This window comes from Furipterus horrens, unplaced genomic scaffold (genome assembly GCF_987537825.1).
Source record: "Furipterus horrens unplaced genomic scaffold, mFurHor1.1.pri manual_scaffold_1, whole genome shotgun sequence".
In the NCBI taxonomy this organism is placed as follows: domain Eukaryota; kingdom Metazoa; phylum Chordata; class Mammalia; order Chiroptera; family Furipteridae; genus Furipterus; species Furipterus horrens.
In genome coordinates, this window is record NW_028327171.1 from 42,573,065 (window position 1) to 42,587,447 (window position 14,383).

The window sequence follows — 14,383 nt, forward strand, 5'->3', positions numbered from 1 at the left end:
TGCCTCAGATAATACTATATTCTTATTTTATTGAACTATACAAAAATGATCTACTATATTGTGAGTGAGTGCTAAGATTACTTGTGCCCAAGATTTGGGAGGGGGCCCATTATAACTGTCAAGGGTGCCTTTCAGAATGTAGTGCTATTTTGACAACTGCTGTAGTGGATGATAGTCTTGGTATTTTCTTAAGCTTTTAGGCAGTTGGAATACTTTTACATTGATAATCTTATATGACTCCTTGGCTTAAAAGAAAAAAAAAAGCATAGTCAAAATACATTCTGATCACATATATTTTTACTTTGCATTAGCCTTATGTAATGTTCATAAAGTGTTATACTATTTCTGCATTTCCAGGTTACAGTAACCCCTGGTAACTTGGGTTTTATCTTTGGAATATAAATTCCCTACTACAATCCTGAAATTCAGGGAACACTAACACTAACAGGCAGAAATCCCAATTATTGTTATTTTTAGAGAAGTTGAAGAAAACTCCATGAAAATATACCAGACAAGAAAATTTTAGCAATCTCTGCAGTGATTTGGACGACTACAATTGGGAATTAAATTATTCCTTGTGATTGGATGAAACTAATCACCCATCCTTCACTAGTTTTTTTGGCTTAGTGTCTTATCATCACTCTTTTCTGAAAGCATCTTCATTGAATCACATGTTTCATTATGCTTCATTAAGATTCTGTGTCTTCTAGTTGCAGGTACAGCTTCGTCTTTAAAATGCTTTAGATTCTAAGAAGTAAGTGCATGAGAGGCAGGGGAGAGGCTGGCAACCTGAAGCAAACAAACACAAATTGTACTGTGTGGTATTTTGAAGGTTGTGTTGCTTGTGATTCTTTCTGGTTTTTTATTTTTAAGTGTGACTCTTTGTAGAGGCTTTGTCTGAAATGCAATGCTATTGTAACAAAGAATGAAATGACTGGAGTTGTGCTGAGGAGAAAAAAAAAAAAAAGTCAGCTGAGGGATTTAAAGCAGACCACTGCAAACCAAACGTTGCAATTATCTGCAGCTGAAAACAAGTAGCTTTTAATGTGTCCGTTTGGCCAAGAAGAGAGAGGAGAATTATAGATCATTGCTCTTTTCCTCTCTCACTCTCATACCATCTTCTTCTCCTTTATAGAGTTTATCATCCATAATTTCAGGATGTGTTTTGCTTCTTTAAGCTGTTTTATCTGTAGTCTTATGAGGTCACTCATGTGTGAATTCTTTTGTTAGCCATCTCACCTTTTGCCTTGATGATAGAAAATTGATCAGGCCTAAAGTACAAGTTCAATAGACAACCCCCTTGGTCTTTTGTCTAGGAGAATAGCTACTATTGAAGGCCATGAGCAGGTTACTATTAATATGACAGCCTGCTCTATCTCCCACTGTAATTTATAATGAAATACCTAATCTCCATTATTTTGATCCAAGCAGGCGATCCCATGAAAAAGTCTTTTCATCCAGTTCCCAATGGCTGTTACATGAGAAATGGCAAACCAATAATTTTTGTCAAGTTTTTTAAGCCAACAGAAATGCTTTTCCACTGCTACAGTTTCAAAAGGCACAGATAAAGCTCATTCACTGAGATGAATGAAAAAGCCATCTGGGGTTTTTCTTTTTGACTTCCTTTCCTTTTCTCCATCCTTGTAATCAAATTTGAGCAAAATCAAATGGGGCTTTCTATGAAAGTACCTTTTGTTGATCTGAACGAGCTGGTAATTTACAAAATACCCTTCCTTTGTGAGGAAGGCTAAAGAAAAAAAAGAATCAGTAGCTTTTAAAGCTGGGCCTTAGTGGGACCCTAAATGCAATGAAAGCAGTCTGTGTTGAGAGATTGAAATGCATTTCAAAGCCAGGCCTGACTCGGGGTACAAGGAAGAACAGACCTATGTGCATTTTGAAGGAAGAAAAATGTGAATGGAAAAGGGAGAAAGGGAGAGAAACAAGGGGAAAATCTGGATAATACATTAAAGTAACCATAATTTTGGAGATGCATTCATCTTATTGAAATCGTGTACGTAACCAGTGATACCGAAGTTGGATATTTGCTCAATCAGGATGCTCAACATTTTGAGCCTCTACTTTAAAGTTTGGAGCTGCATGGGTTTGTGGAGAAAGTCGGCTTGTGAAGTGTGTGATGTTGTTCTCCAACTTTTTTCCTTCTTCTTTGCTCTGGGACCTTGTGGGAAGTACCTCAAGAAAACCTGAAGATGCTAATTTTCAGACAACTAACACTTGCTATTTTTCCTCTTTTTGCTTGCTAGATTTCCTCATGACAGTGATTCTTCTTTACCCCTTTGAGTTCAGACGGATGGCATAGATATCTTAAAAACAGTAAGTAATGTATATTTTCTTTAATTATTGGAAGAGTTTGGATTCATCATTCATGGCTAGAAGGAAAATGGGTTTTGAGCAGCATTTGCATTGTTTGATGTGGATTACTTTTGGTTTAATTTAACTGTTTATGACAATATTACTATCATGAAAATGAGTGTGTTTTTCACTAATGCTGTGTATTCTGTGATAGCTAAATATGATGTAGCATATAATGTATGTATTCTTAGTGCAACAGTTCAAGAAACAATGCAAAAATTGCAGGGAACTGTCATTGGAGATGTTAAGTTTTCTTGTCTCACACACCATACAATCTTCCTTACACATTTATAACTTTGGTTCCTAGTCATGTTTTCTGAAGAGCTTTCTATTTGTACTTGAAATATAATGCTTGTATAAATTACATGAGCTTATTTCTTGAAAATAAATATCTATAGAAAGGCAAGATTGTTTTATTACAAAGCAATCAAACAATTGTAAGGTGGTTTAAGCTACATTTCTTATATTTTAATCAAATATAACTAATATAACACAGTTTTATTTAGAGATATTTCCCCCCTATATTAAACTAGAAAGTCCGTTTTTAGGTTCCTAAAAATAAGACAGATATGTGTTATCTGAAGACATACTTTAAAACACATGTCACATGTATTTTTTAAAACTCAGGTGCATTGTTGGCATTTTTTAAAGTAGCTATGGTGCAAGTTTTAAATAGGTAAATTCCTTAGTCAGAATGAAACAATACAGAGCAGAACCGGTCCCAGTGTCTCCGTGATGGCTTGAACAGTGTTTGTATTGGTGTGGGCACTGCCAAGCAAGTACAACCTGAGATTTCCATGTAGGCAATCATGAGACCTTCGTTTCTGGAGCCAAGAAATAAAACAAGTTAAATGAAACCAAGACCTTTGTTGTTTAACCCTTTAGGTAGCTGTCAGGGTTTTTCTTTTACAGATGTTGAAATGGGGAAAGGGTCCAGATAATTTCACAAAGGTCTATACAAGGGCCAAAGCCTTTCCCTTCTAGTTGTTCCTTATTGCAAATCTAAACTGCTGGAAGTTTGTGTTTAAAAAGAAGTCTATTTTCTATGTTTTTTAGCTTTAGATTCCTTTCCAACTTCCTACATCAGTGTCTTTGCCTATTGTTTTGAGCCATTTGCTGCCTCCTACTGCCTAACTTTAATATCGTATACATGGCAAACTGCCAAAAAGGTGGCAGTGGGGTATTGGTTTGTATTGGTATTGAAGTTCCAAGGTTGTTGTTACCTGTAATTTACAATAATTGCTACAAAACAGATGATTAAAGCCTGAGGGGTGGGAGGGAGGTAGAAGAGTAAAATTAATTGGTACACATCTTGGTGGATCTAAGTGTGATTTCTTCCTGTGAGAACAAGTTGGATTGTTGGGTTATCCATGCCAACGTGATGTTCATGATGATCTGTAAAGTGCTGTTGTGATCACTGCCTACAATCTTGAACTGATAGAGAAGCACAATATAAAAGAACTTTTGTTTGAGAGATGTAATAATTATACCAGTTATGCATAATTTTTTCTTATAATATTAATTTTATTCTTTTTTATATACATTAAGATTGTTGTTAAATTAGGATTGTTGCTACTTTTTTTTTTTTAGTTCTTAAAGAAAATGTTTATTATTTAGGAGTGTCATTGTTTTATTGCTAATCCAAATTAGTACCTGGATAGTAATGCTTTGTGTCTTTTGTTTACTAGTTTCTTGCCTAGACAATCTTGTAAGCATATTGCAATATTTCTCTTCTGTGTAATTTTAAAGTACTTTTGGTGAGAGCCAGAGGTACTTTGTCTTAGTATAGTTGTAAAGAATCTCTGTAAAAGCATGTTAAGGAATAGATAATCAGACATGAAAATCAGCTAAGGTTTCTGTTGCTCAGTTTATCAAGGATTAACCTTGTTCCCAAGCTCTTGTTAGTGGAGCAATGCATGTTTCTCCTCCCCCTCAACAGAAGTGTAAACATTATTTTGTAAGCACCTGCATTTTGGAAAACCGGAGCATTAGATATTTCCCACCTAACCACTGGGTCAAGGGGAACATTCTCAAATATTTTGCTCAAAGGTCTCGTATTCTTGGATGTAACTAATGTACTACACATTGTAGTCTATTCAAAGTCACAATAAAAAACAAAGACAAACAAACAAAGCACCACTCCTGGAAAGTTTAGAAATCCAGACCTTTGTGGTGTCTTCAAAAGTTATTAGAGGAAAGGAAAAGGGGAACATGTTTGTAAAGACTCCAAAGCAACTGAGATTGACTTTAAAGTCGTTACCCTTTTTTTAAAATTAAAACTTCCATGGGCTTTGTTTCAGGAAATGGGCGCTCTTTCCATTACAGTGACAGTGTTGAGGTTTTAGGGTTTTCACAGACTAGGGATAGAACCCAAAGATGGAGGTTAGGCTCGTGCAGCCCCAATTCTTCTGTCAGTAGGACCTATTATCTGAAGATTGTTCTTGTATAATCTTCAGCAGGATCAAGTAAATGTGCCCAGACTTTGATGTGCTGACAAGCAATAGACTGCTTGACTAATCAGTGTGTGTTAAGAGGTCACATTCTCTAGTGTCCAGAATACAGAAAGGTGCGTGGCCAGGTTTCCATGCCAGTTTTATGTTAATGTGGCTCTGGGCTGATCACTGACATTTCAGGGCCTCACCTCCCTCAGGCATCAAATGAGAATGTTATCTGTGCCTTACTTGTTTCTTTTCTCACATCCTGTAGGATGGGCAGAAATTTTGACATAAATATGATGGTCGAGTGTGGTCAGCTTAGTTGGTAATGACATAATGACAAAGAAGATGAGGCCAGGTTTCCACAGACTCTGTTTCACTACTAATCCCAGAGAGGAGCCAGCTTTTGATGATAAAGGGGACAAGGCAAGAGAGTGCAGGGTAGCTTCTAAACAATGCCAAGGTCAATCCAAAAATTGGTCAGACAACTCCATGAGGCAGTAAGCATGGAGCAGCATCTGAAGTGGAGGAAAAATGTACCAACTCCCATCATGTTCTAAAATTCAGTATGGGGGAACTGGGAGTATATATGACAGGCCTGTACTTACATAGTACCACTGTTAATGAGGGCTTTGATGCAGGTTGTATACAACACAGCTGATATAAATAATGACTAAACAATTAGGAACAGAGAAAAAGAAACCGAGGAAAAAAGAACAGCACCCATATGAAGGCCATACATTTCAGACTTTGGGTTTTTTTGTGTGTGTTTTGTTTTTTCCAGTGCAGACTTGGCTCAGGGTTTTTAGCGGGGGAAAAAAATAAAAAGGAAAAAAACTCCATCATTAACAGTAACTTCTGTATAGAGAGCATTTTATATATATTAGCCCTAATCCTTGCAACAACCCCCAAACCCTCTATCCTTACTCTCATTTTACAGTGGAAAACCTGTAGGATCAAAGAACAGCAGTGGCCTGCCTCTGGTGACAGAAACAGCATTGGGTCTGTGGGTTAAATCTGGGTCTCTCTGACGCTCACAGCCTGGGCCTTCCTTGGGTAACACAGATGTCAGCTGTCCCCACAGTCTCCTGCACATGCTTAACCACGTTCTGTTTTTGTCAAAGGCCAACTCCCAGTCACAGACCTCAGCTCTTCACTGAGGTTCCCTAATAGAGTTCATTTTCACAGCAAGGTTGTTACAGAGAGAAAGGGGGTTCTTTCACGTGGTGCCTTGGTGTAAAACCCAACACCTAGTGTTGAGGAAAACAGGTCTTTATATACAATATTCCAACCTGGGGAGGGCAGAGCCCTGTTCTCCCATGGGGCCTGGCACCTCCCTTGCTCCCCAAAAGGCTAGAAGTCAAAAACATGCCCAGAAGTTCCCCATCCCTTATCTGTCAGCTGTCTCCTTCAGGATCTGGAGTACAATGTCATCAGCCTCCATATAACAATCCAGGAAAACATGTGTCATGTTGCACTGGATCACACATGGTTCTTTCTTTGCCCTTTCAAAGCTGCATAGGTCTCTCTCTCTCTCTGCCTCCTTGCAAACCGCGTGGAACTCTCTCCTCTACCTCCTTGTGAACTGCATGAAACTCTCTGTTACAGAACCCCTGGGCTGCTCCAATTGAAATCAAACCCACGGGCTTTTTAGTTAGGGGCCCGATTGCCCGCCGCCAAAATTATAACTCAATAGCAGAGGTTAGTGAAAAGAAAAAGGATAGTTTATTTAACAGTTATATAGATTTAGTTATTTGCGGATTTCTGTTGTTAAGTCTTATGTTCTTTAAAACACCCATAAACACATATTCTTGCCTCCCCCCCACCAAACCAGGCTAGTTTTAGAAAAGTTAGAGAAACCGTTTCCCTACTTTCCAAACACAGTTCAGCTTTACCAGCAGCTGCCAATCACTCAATTCTGATTGGGGAGATCCTTTCTGTGCTGTGGTGCCCTCCAGCTCTCAATGCATTGTAAACTGCCTTGTTCCTGCAAACCGCATGGATCTCCTCTCCTCAAAACTGCATGGCGAGAGCCTCTTAAAGCCCTGGAGACCCCTTCTCCAAGCCACATGGAGAACTTAGCTTCTTTATTCCGCATGGAGAAGGCCCCTTCACGTGGAGGGAGGGAGGGAGGGAGGGAGAGGGAGAGGGAGAGGGAGAGGGAGAGGGAGAGGGAGAGGGAGAGGGAGAGGGAGAGAGAGAGGGAGAGGGAGAGGGAGAGAGAGAGAGAGAGAGGCAGAGAGAGAGAGAGAGAGAGAGAGAGAGAGAATGTCTACAGCTGCTTATATATCCCTGACTGCGTCCTCTGACGCAGTGGGCGTTGCAAACAGTTCTGACCATTCACAGAACCTTACGTAGACTCTGTGTGCTTTTTCCATACCATCCCCTGGTTCAAGACTCCTCCCATCTACCTGAGGCTTTGGATGCATTAAAGCCATTTTGCATAAGAAAGACACTAGCTACCAGCCTCAGGCATGTGGAGGCATTCTGAAAAGCTGCTTCCTTCTCCCCATCCCCCAGCCGCAAACTCTGGGGATTTTTCGACTCCCCGGTTTCTGTAACATCTCTACTCTGCAAACTGCGTGGTTCTCCTCTCTTCCCTCTCCTTGCAAACTGCGTGGAACTCTCTATCTCCTTGCAAAACAAACCACATAGAGTTCCCTCTATTCTCTGCAAACCACTTCTCCTCTCTACTTTTCCCTCTCTACAATCTGCGTGGTTCTCCTTTCTACTCTCTCTGCAAACTGCATGGTTCTCCTCTCTGCAAATTGTGTGGTTCTCCCTCTACTCCCTGAAAACTGCTTCTCCTCTCAAAAAAAAAAAAGGCTGCCGCCTTCTTTTTAAATCCCTGGCTGGCCTGTGATGCTGTGGGTGTGGTAACAGGTTCTGACCATTTACAGAACCTTGTGCAGGCCCTGTATGCTTTTTCCTCACCATTCCATTGTCAAAATCCCTCCCATCTCCTTGGGGCCTTGGAAGAACCAAAGCTATTTGCATAACTAAGGCACTAGCTACCAGCCATAGATATGCAAAGGCATCTTAAAAGCTGCTCCCCTCTCCCATCCCTTTGGGGATTTTTCAGGGGACTTCTCTGTAACAGGGTGAGTGAGCAATGTAGATTTCACTGAGGTGGGGGATGTTGTGGGAGGTGGGGGGAAGAGTTTAGTTTGTATGTCCCACATCAAAACACTTGAACATCCCTATTGAACATTCTGGTCTGAAAAGTGCCTTCTCAGTTTGCCAATACTGGAGGTTTCTCTCTTCAACCCTTCCCTTACGCTCCACTCAGCTTCTCTAGCTGTTTTCTTCTGTTCCTGGATCCCCTTTTCTCTCTCATTCTGTAAATTCCTCATACCTTTATTATGGAAGAGCAAAGCTTTTGCCCCAGCTCCTAAAATGGAACTTGCATATCTAGGCCCAGGGCCATGCTCAACACACCCCCAGTAACCCTGCTGGTAATAGTTCTTGTCATTCTTAATAGAAGTGAGGATTATGTAGCAATTGAAAAAAAAAAAAATCCCACTACATGTGTTCCATTAGGGAAAATATACCAGTTTCTCAGGCACTTAATTCTGAAAGAATATTCTTCAGTGAAACTTCATGGAAGATACAGAAAACAGCAATCTCTATCAATAGATATAACAGGGTATTTCATTATGTTTTTACCTCTAGCTACCCGTGCTCGTGAATCCAGGGTACCATAGTAAAACCTAGAACATGCAACTTTGTGTGGGCCTTTGAACAGAAAGTTAAATATGAAAGGAAAGGTGAAGTTGAGACTAAGAAAATAAATAAAGGCAATTTATCTAGTAACATAATGCTAGAAATGAATTTGAGTCTCCTTTTTCAATTGTGTCCCATAAATTTCATTGTGCACTGCAATAGGGAACTATATACTTAACTTACATGTTAAATGAGCAATGTCAAGTGTCGTCGTCGGCGGCGGCGGCGGCGGCGGCGGCAGCTGTCCGTCTCGAGAGACGATGGTGTAGCTTCTTAAGAGTCTATCTGCACCGCCGAGAATGGCTGTGCAGTCCGACTCGGGAGTGACACGGTATCTGTCTCCTCCCGTGTTGAATCGACATCTTGCGATGAAGCTACAGAGCCTGGGCAGGGTGATATGGAGGGTCTGCTGTTGCCCATGCAGCAGATCCCCCCTCTCTTCGCAGCTGAAGGGTCCAAGGGAAAGATGGAGTCAATACAGCTTGGCTTCAGGTGCGTGGCAGGAGTTGCCAGTGTTGACTACAACGTCAAACCGCCTTAGGGACTCTGGCTCCGGATTTTCTGTCGGGGTTTACTCCCTTAGCCTTTCCCCTGAAGAGGTATGCCACAAGGCAGCGGAGGTTTTTTGGAATCAGAGTTTTCCTTCTCTGAAATGCCCTGACTGGAAGATGGAACCAGCGACACTTAGCTCGCAGGCCAACGCTCAATCCACTGAGCCAAACCAGCCAGGGTAATGTCAAGTGTACTTAAATGATAATAGAATGCTAATGACTGGAAAGAGGCCACAGACACTGGTAAGTGAAAACCAAGTCTTTAGCTTTACCATCACAAAGGACTTGTGAATAGGTATTAGGACTTTTATCAGTACAGCTTCTATGCACTCTTAAGAAAATTTGAGGAGAGAAGTGCAGGAATCAACTATAATGGCTCAAGACATATAATTTGTTTGGAGTTTGAGGCATGCAGTGAAAATTGGGAAACATTCTATAAAACTTTTGAAACCCCATGTTTAGAAAGCTTTCAGTGACTCATTTGCCTGCACACCAGTATATTTTCTGCGTAGGTTTTATTTTGAGTTACTGAGGTCTTTGCTTCTGCTTTTTGGCCTAAACAGTTGATGTTATAAAGTTCTTAGAGCCTTGAACTTGTAGCTCTTAGGAGAGAATGTCCAATCTGCCAGCCATCTAAAGTTGCCTATACTGTCATAACTCTAATGAGTATGTCTTACAAGAGTGAATTGGAGGCTAAAAAATAAATGCCTTTTGTTGTTCACAGACTTTTTATAAGGCGCTCTGAAACCAGTATGAAAGATTATATATATTTTTCTCCCACTAAGAGAGTTACAGAATAGATTTAATAATGTACAATTCCTTTCACTGGAAGGGGAAGTGCTCTTAGCAAATATATGCTAGATCATTGGGGGTGAAAAGACATGAGCATAGTGACAAAAAAAAAAAATGTTGACAAAAAATACCCCATAGCTATATTCAATTCTTTCAACAGAAGGAAAGGCAGATTGCTTCATCCAGTGGAGCAGTTTAGCATCCTAACAGTTCAAAGGTAGGAGCCGGCAGCACACAGTGAAATGAAGATGTGAGCACAAGAAAAATTAAGACACTCCCACCACCCACTCAGATTCTGCTGTGCATAAAGTTAGAATTTGGCTAAGCATCATTCATGAATTTAGGATTTCTGTTGTCTGTTGGGGAAGCCAGATCTGGAAATAAGGCCTTTTAAGCACATAGCAGACGTATCTTTCTCGCCCTGGCCTGAATGACTTCTATAAAGCAGTTTGGAAAATTTTTTTCAGTTTTCGACTGCTAAGCATGGCCAAGGAGATAATCACTTGTATTTCTTCATAGAAAATTCCAAAATGTAAAGGTGGGGGACAGGAAAAAGTGATTTTAAATGTACATATTTAGCTAATTTCATTAGGTACTTTCCTGTATCAAAATTTAAATACAATAAAACCTGCAGGGGCGAAAGAAGGAAAGAAAAAAAGAAAGAAAGGAAGAAAGAAAGGAAGGAAGAAAGGAAGAAAGAAAGAAAGAAAGAAAGAAAGAAAGAAAGAAAGAAAGAAAGGAAGGAAGGAAGAAAGGAAGAAAGAAAGAAGGAAGGAAGGAAGGAAGGAAGGAAGGAAGGAAGGAAGGAAGGAAGGAAGGAAGGAAGAAAGAAAGAAAGAAAGAAAAAAGAAAGAAAGGAAAAGAAAATTCCAAAATGCACCAGTTACTTCTCTGGCCTCCAAAAAAAAATCAGTTGCCCACAGGGACAGCACAATCCATGATCAATATGGTGAAAATAAGAAAAGAAAATGAAAGGGGTAGGGGTTAGAAGTATGAAGGGAAGGCACAGGACAGAGGATGAGAGAGAGGAAAGGAAAATTCCAGGAGATCAAAGACATTAGAAGATTTTAGAGCTACAATTTTAGAGCTACACTTTGCTTTAGAGAAGTTCTAGCACTGGGTTTAACAGCTGGGAGGATATGTAGTAGGAGGAGAAGGATGGCCCTACCCCCAACCCCCAAGGGGGAGCAGGATCTCTGGGTTGTTGTAGTATATTATTTCAATAGGCCTATGAACGTATTTCACATTATAGTATACTTTTATATTTGGAAAAATCAAAAGATACTAGTTTGTTTTAATAATTTAAAACTTCAGAAACTAATGCTCTGCAGAATCATCTTGGTCTGATGTCTTATGGGAATGAGCAGAGGGTCAGTCATTCTCAGCCTGCAGGGACCTCTGGGTGAAGGGTGAGCAGCTGAGTCAGAGTGCATTTGGTATGGGGGGCAGGGAGAGCGTAAGATTTTCACATTTATTGAAAAGAAGGCCTAGGATAAAACAGGTTAAGAAACCCTGATCTAGACTAAGAAGAGCAGTCTTGGCAGCTTGTCTTTATTCAACAAATATTTATTGAACACTCTACTGGGTTTGACGCTCACGTGAGGATATCTAGAGCAAACTGAACAATTAAAGTGGAACTCAGGTGAGGTCTGAGCCCAAGACAGAAACTTGGGACCATCTTTCAATAGAAATGTCTAGTAAGTTAAGGAACAGAAAAGACACAGTGTAGGTAGCAATGAAGAGTTTGTGATTGACTTTGTGAAAGCATCTTGGAGAGAGGAATGGTGTGGAAGCCAGACTGCAGTGGGCAAAGGAGAGTGGGAGGTATGAGAGAAGAGATTGTGGACAATTCTCTCAGGCAGCTTCACTGGGAGAGGCAGCTTTGCTAGGGTCAGAGGTGGAAGAAAATTTGGGAATTGAGGGAGAGTTTTTTTAGATAAGAGCTAATTGAATTGCAAAGCATTTTAATACATGTAAAACACGTAAATAACTATTAATTCACTGGATGTTCATTGAAAATATATTATGAGGTAGAATATGAGTTGAATGCATAGTTCTTGCTCTCGGGGAGTTTGTAGACTGGACTACTCAATAATGCCAATCATTAGTAACAGTAATAGGCTGGAAATATTATGGTTCATAAAAGTAGTAAAACAAGTACTATGTGAATTAAAATATTGAAGATCAAAAGTTATTCAACTATGTGGAATCAGGAAAGGTATTATGGAGAAAGCAGATCTTGAAAGGATGAAATATTGCAACAGAAGCAGTTTTGGAACCAAAGCATAAAGAATGTGAAAAGTCAGGTTGGGTTTTGGGTAATTATACAATAGTCTTAAATGATCATGCAGGACATATTGGAGGGCTTTGAACTCCAATTTTATATGTTTGGTTCAATTCTTTGAACAATGAGAAGGTTTTTGATTAAGATAAAACTATGATCCAGAGGTCTACATTAGGAAAATGAACTTGGCAAGCACACCTAGGAATGTTTGGAGCAGACTGAAGGTGAGAAAGCTCATTAGGAAACCTCTGAAATAGACCAGATGAGAAGGAACCAGAGTCTCAGTCAGCAAAGTGACAGTAATTCACTCATTAAATCAATAAATATTAGTACATACCCAATGATAAAAGATCACACAGGAGGGATATGTGTGTGAAGGAAACCACAGCCACTCAGCTTAGCTTTTGTATCATGAAAGCAGCCATAGATAATACATAAACAAATGAATGTGTCTGTGTTCCAATAAAACTTTGTTAATGTTGGACAGTGAAAATATTATGTATGATGTTCTAGTGATTGATACAAGCCATTATACATTTGTCCAAACACATAGAATGAACAAACACCAAGAGTGAACTCTAATGTGAACTGTAGGCTTTGAGTAATAATAATGTGTCAATAATGTGTCAATTATAATAAATGTCTCACTCTGGTGAATGATGTTTATAATGGAAAAGGCTGTGTATGTGTGGTGGCCAGTAGTATATTGGAACTGTTTGTACTTTCCTCTCAATTTGGCTGTAAACCTGAAAGTGCTCTAGAAAAATAAACTCTTTTAACAAAAACCTTTTTTAATGGCCACTGAAATTTGAACATTTGAATATTTACATGTCATGAAATATTCTTGTTCTTTTGACATTTTTTTCAATCAGTGAAAAATGTAAAACCATTCTTAACTTGAGGGCAGTAGAAAAAGTCACCAGAGTTGGCCTATGAAAAGTAGTTTTCCCAGTCCTGTTAGGTAATACAGACCCCTGGGTTTTATACTAGATGGACTCAATCACAATAATTGGGAGTAGGGCCTAGGAATCTGCCTTTTTAAAGGTTGTGATTTTTATTTCACCCTGACACTACTGCTTAAGAGCATCACTAATAAGTAGAGAATGGTTGTACATGGTTGTCTGAAAAATGTTGAGTCTCCAGATCTGAAATCACTGCATTTGCATTGCTCAGCAGCACAGGACTGGGAGCCAGACAGGGCCTGAAGTGGTCTGGTTCTGGGCATGGAAGGAATGGCCAAAGATGCATGGCTCAGGACTCCTGGCTTGTGGTCAGTGCTTCACTGAATGACCATGGGCTGGGGCCGACTTGGCATAAAGGCAAAGAAAGAGAGAAGGAGGCTGATGGGCTCAAAAATCAGGAGAATTGGAAGGATTCAGGCTCATGAGAATGGGAAACAGATATGTAAGGTCAAGGGTCAGAGGCAAAAGACCAAATGTTTGTGGTTAGAGCAGACTTTCAGAACAGATGTGAACCTTATTAGAGTGTGAAGCAGGGCTGCATCAGGAACTGACCGCTGTGGGGAAGGTGGGTGTCTATGCAGATGAGAGGTCAAACACTTGTGAGGCCAGGGGCCTAAGGAGAGTTAAGTCAACACAACTGGACAACACAACTAGATTGAGTGTCCAAGATGAAAATGCAGATAGCCAGAGGGGTTAGAGAAGAGACTTGTCAGCATGGGTTAGCATCCTCCAAGGAAGCCTAGAGAAGGGTGCATAATATTTATACAGGTAGAGAACAATGGGAGGAGGAAGAGATGTTCACCAGTCATCAACTCTGTGCCCATTAGTGGGCCGTTATGTACGGAAACTCATTTGACCTTGCAACAAACAGCTGAGGGGAGCATTATTGCCATTCCAGCAGTGAAGAACTTGAAGTTTATGGAGGTTAAAAGTCCAAAGTCATACAAAGAATAAAATGAGAAATTGATCTCTATGACTGGGAAGCCCATTATCTTTTTCTTTTTCTGTTTTATCTTGTTTATCAGCCTCAGTAGGTTTGTCAGTAATAACTTCTTAAAACAGTATATTGAGAAATATCCTGAGGTAGCTACAAAGGTCAGAAAGAGTTCTGATTAATTAGTAATTTTGCCATGGACACAGGAGGGGAGAGCTGTAGCTTTCATTCTTTGTACTTTCCATCCCTTGTGCATGGTAACTACTTACATACAGAAAATAATATAAAAGAGAAGAGAGGTCAAGGATGACTGGGATAAGATTTTATGTGTA

General features: G+C 39.9%; 1 long non-coding RNA gene across 1 annotated transcript in view; it reads left to right on the forward strand.

The window, feature by feature from the left end:
• Positions 1–2,270: 2,270 nt before the first annotated feature.
• The window catches only part of LOC150020943 (uncharacterized), a 513,888-nt gene continuing 501,775 nt past the window's right edge, over positions 2,271–14,383 (forward strand). The window contains exon 1 of the long non-coding RNA XR_016511328.1: positions 2,271–2,331. This is a non-coding gene — a long non-coding RNA (uncharacterized LOC150020943). The remainder of the gene's footprint in view (positions 2,332–14,383) is intronic.